This window comes from Octopus bimaculoides, chromosome 4, assembly GCF_001194135.2.
Source record: "Octopus bimaculoides isolate UCB-OBI-ISO-001 chromosome 4, ASM119413v2, whole genome shotgun sequence".
Taxonomy (NCBI): Eukaryota; Metazoa; Mollusca; class Cephalopoda; order Octopoda; family Octopodidae; genus Octopus; species Octopus bimaculoides.
In genome coordinates, this window is record NC_068984.1 from 125,964,918 (window position 1) to 125,970,156 (window position 5,239).

Sequence of the window (5,239 nt, forward strand, 5' to 3'; positions counted from 1 at the left end):
TATTTGATTAATAATTCATAATTCTCTCTCTCTCTCTCTCTCTCTCTCTCTAGAGGAAGAGAGGAAAAGCGTTTATTGACAATCATATTTAATTAATAATTCATAATTCTCTCCCTCCCTCTTACTCTTTCTCTCTCTCTAGCTATCTCCCTCTCCCCCTCTCTCTCTTTCTTTATATATGTATATTTCTGTTCACACACACGTGGTGTGTTTACCTCTAGTGCCAAAATGTACTGTCACCAGAATAGATTGAATGTCCACTTGGCCATGCTAAATCATCACCATCTAAACAACTCTACCCAATTGCTTCACTGCTTTGACACTTGCAGCCACCACTTAACAGTTCAATAGTTAGTTCTTTCAAACTATCATATATTTTATAGCAACAGTTTACAAACTTTTAGTCTCGTCTTTTTTCTGATTTTCTTTTTCAAACAATATTCTCTTAATATTTTGGATTCTATTTATCATCAGGTATCATGTTTGAATATGTCCTTTGGTTGGTATTGAATTCACTTGTCTTTTTTCATGCAAATCTCCAGTACTTTTAATAGTGTTCTATATATATTATATATATGGAAGTAGTACTTCATATATAAGTGCTATACACAGACATATGCATGCATGTTTGTGACGGCTACAAACCATTCTTGAAGGATCCAATAATATTCCAACAACTTAAAATGCCTCATACATTTGATAGGTTTTTCAAAGAGCAAAAACATGGCCATCTATAACAAACTTTCCAGTCATCATCATCATTATTTTGACGTCCATTTTTCCATGCTTGCATGGATCAGAAGGAGCTATTTTTTTAACTGAGGCAGATTTTCTTTGGCCAGATGTCTTTCCTCTTGCCAACTTTCACCTGTTTTACAAGCAAGGTAATGCTTACCCATGGCCAGACATATTTTTTATTTTGCATAATATTGGAAATGAATGACAGTGATAACCACCTCAAAACTGTCGCACAGTGTTAAAGCCTGGGGGGGCACACACACACACACACACACACACACACACACACACACACACACACACACACACACACACACACACACACACACACACACACACACACCCAGTGCTCCCCGATTGGCTCCTGTGCCGGTGGTATATAAAACACAATGACTACACTCTCGGAGTGGTTGGCTTTAGGAAGGGCATCCAGCTATAGAAACCTTGCCAGATCAGATTGGAGCCTAGTACACCCTTCTGGCTTGCCAGTTCTCAGTCAAATCGTCCAACCCATGCTAGCATGGAAAGCGGACGTTAAACGATGATGATGATGATGATGATACATATACAGTGAAATTCTTTCAGTTTCCCTCTGCCAGATCCCCCTCACAAAGCTTTGGTCAGCCTGGAGCTATAGTAGAAGACACTTGTCCAAGGTGCCACGCAGTGGGACTGGACCCGGGACCATGTGATTGTAAAGCAAACTCATTCAGAACAGCATCAAAACAAGCTGAAAAGATTACCAGTCTGAATGGTTTTGATAATCAACAATAAATAATAATAATAATAATAATAATAATAATAATAATAATAATAATAATGAGAGCATTAAAAACGAGGTTTGAGAAATTTGGTAGAGACGTTGATAGCGAAGTGAGGATAGAATATGCTCGGACATCAAGCACAGAAAATAGTCAAATGAAATATTAATTATGAAATTACCCTAGTTGTGGCACTGTTACCTAGGTCCAATCAGAATAACCTACAAGTCCTAGATTACTCTGACTATCAAAGGCAAGTTCACTCACCCAGCTGTAGTGTTCTTTGTTATAAATTACACTTCTTCATTTTTCCATTATATTGTGGGTTGGGTAGTTCTATAAATTCACTTCTTAACATGGATTCTTTGTACAAATGTATTTTGGTTTATTCCTTGATTTATTGTTTCCTCACACAAACCAATCAACCATGAATTAGAGAACAATAGTAATTACTCTGTAACAACATAGACTGAAGTAAAAGCACAGTAATGTCTTGGTTAAAAAGAGGCTTAACTTCAGAATTACATAACTACATTCAAGTTTACAAACCAAAGTTATTTATGACCTGTAGGGACACCATGTTTCATTATGCAACCATAATATACAACAAAGAATATTAAACTCTTTTATAAGTAAATGCTATGTTCTACTGTGTTAGCAGTGCTATTAAATCATGTGTTAAAGTTATCTCTGCAGATTTTCAATAGAAATTATAGCTAGCATTGATTTTGTTATGATAATGAAGCAAAAATTCCTGAAATATGCCATATACACTCATTACTCATTTTTCATCTTCAATCTTATCGTTGTTTACATTAGGCATACTCAGATATGAAACATCATAACAAAATCAATGCTGGCTATAATTTCTATAGAAAATCTGTTGAGATAGCCTTAACCAAAGTTATTTATTTCTATGAAGTATGTCCACCTTTACCCTTTAGCATTCAAATTATTCTGTCAAATGTAATGCTCATTTATTCACATAGTTTTAAATTGATAATGTGTTATCTTGTAGCTTTAAGATTTCAATGATGTGGTTGTTTATGTTTAGAATGTGAGAGGCTGAATCTGGCTGGTTTGAACTTAAAACAGGTAGAATGTTTGGGCTGGACGTGTCCAGTTAAAATTTTAATGGGTTAAGGAGATGTTATAGTGTTTAATTAACATATTGTTTGTTATATTGTATATAACCATTTTGTAATTAATATTCCGTTTAATTATTCCATTAACCATTTTATTTATCTGTTGTATTTAAAAATTCATTTAACTGTTATGTTTAATATTCTGCTTAACTATTGTCATCAACCTTCTGTTAAGCTATAAAATTGCTATTTTTAAATCTCACAACGAGAGATATTCAGCAACGCTACTTTGTAGTAAAGATTGTTTGCCAACATAACATGGCAGTCCTGGTTTAGGACGAATGTTGCTGTAATTTTGCCCCAGGAGACATCGTCTCCAGCTGGCTATACGATACAGTCTGTGTCCTTATATTTTCGAACAAGGGAATCTAGCACCCCCACTCAGCTCAAAACAATATCTGTGTATTGTGATTTCCGGGTTATTTCCCTTCGTCAGCACAGAATAATTGTTTGGCTAGAGGTGGCACTGCCAAATTCCTGTTTGAAATATATAGTTTTCAAAATGACAACTAGTCACTGTTCTATAAATTATAAAATTACTATTTTTAAATCTCACAACGAGAAATATTCAGTAACAGTACTTTGTAGTAAAGATTGTTTGCCAACATGACATGGCAGTCCTGGTTTAGGACTGCCATGTTATGTTGGCAAACAATTTTTACTTCTCTTAAGCTGTTATGTTTAATTCATTAAGATTATTCTCTTGACTGCAGAAAAATGTGAGATGCAGGTAATGAGTTTGATCTCTGATTGTCATCATTAAATGTCTTTCTCCTTTGTATATTCATAGCTGCAAGTAGGATTTGAATTTGGGAGTTTTCTTTTTCTAAATTTGTAACTTGTCTGGGTTGAGGGGCATCAGTGTTGATACAGGCATTAGATTTCTGAGTTGAATGTCAATGGTAAGGGACACTGAAGGTTAGTGATGGTAGTTTGTTGCAGTGGTGGTAGTGGTGGTGCTGGTGGTGGCAGTATCGGTGGCGGCGGCAGTGATCTTAGTGATGAGGGCGTTGGTAATTACAATAGCGGTGGTGTTGGTGGTAACAATGATAGTGGTAGTGATGATGGGGGATGATGGTAGTCAGTGTAATGAGGGTGGTGGTGGTGGTGATTATAATGATGCTAATAGTGTTGATGATGACGACAACAACGATGATTATGATGATGATGATGAAAGCATAACATAAACTCCATAACTTGTAACAAACTGTTACAATACCCCATCATTAATATCACCATCATTATCTTCATTGGTGTCATCACCATCTTTTATACCCAGCTGCGTAGCGAGAGAGGAAGGAAGGAACAGAAAGATTGGAGTTGTCTGTCCTCCACATAATGGGATGACAGTTGAAACAGGGGTTATGTTCTTGTAACCAGGGGTTACTTTTCATTACACAATGGTGATTGGAGGCAGTTGCAGTGGTCATCTGTGGATAGCCAAGGTCATACTTCTCTCCATACAGTTTGGTGTCCAAAGGTGACTATAGCAGTTATGTTCTGGTAACCAAAGTAACTGGGGTTGCTTCTTGTCTTACACTGCTCAGACATACTTGACCCCGGAACCTCTATATGAGGTCATGTAACCTACTAGAAAAAGCAGCCAAAATTTCTCTTAAATAACACCCTACTGTCTTAAATAGGGAAGAGCACAATGGATAATATACTCCTAAATACCTTCCTAAATGTTGGGATGGTCATGGTTGGAATGCCTTTAACCCTTTAATTTTTAAATTTAATTTCATGGTTATTCCAGTAATGATGATAAATATCTACCCCCAAAAAATAGAATTGGTATTTTCTGCAAGTTACATTGCCTCAGTAAGCTTAACACATCATCATCATCATCATCATCATCATCATTTAATATCCATTGTCCATGCTGGCATGGGTTGGACGGTTTGACTGGGCTGGCATACTGGAAGGCTGTGCCAGGCTCCAGTCTGATTTGGCATGGTTTTCTATGATTGGATGCCCTTCCTAACGCCAACCACTCTGAGAGTGTAATGGGTGTTTTTACATGACACCAGTATCTGCCATGACTGTGATTTTGCTCTGCTTGATGGGTCTTCTTCTCAAGCACGACATAATGCCAAGAGTCTTGGTCATTGCCACTGTGAGGCCCATCACTCAAAAGGAACTTGGCCACTTTGTCCTCATGGGGCCCAATGCTTGAATGGAACTTAGCTGCTTGCCTCCATGAGGCCCAACACTCGAAAGGAACTCACCAGAAAATAGTTTCAAACATAACATTCCGTCCACAAAAGATGAACTGGTAACTGCTTTCTGCAGTTAAAATTTATGAATTTTCAGTGAATATACAGTGGGGTGCTGAAAAGTTCCTGGCTTTGGGTAAAAGAAAATACAAGAGGAGCAGTTAATTATGATTTTATTCAACATATTCCCCTCTCATCATCATCATCATCATCGTTTAACGTCCGCTTTCCATGCTAGCATGGGTTGGACGATTTGACTGAGGACTGGTGAAACCGGATGGCAACACCAGGCTCCAGTCTGATTTGGCAGAGTTTCTACAGCTGGATGCCCTTCCTAACGCCAACCACTCAGAGAGTGTAGTGGGTGCTTTTACGTGTC

The 5,239-nt window shown here is 37.4% G+C and overlaps 1 protein-coding gene across 2 annotated transcripts in view; it reads left to right on the forward strand.

The window, feature by feature from the left end:
- Positions 1-5,239, forward strand: part of LOC106871553 (WASH complex subunit 4-like) — a 53,054-nt gene that overhangs the window by 19,628 nt on the left and 28,187 nt on the right. The window lies entirely within an intron of this gene.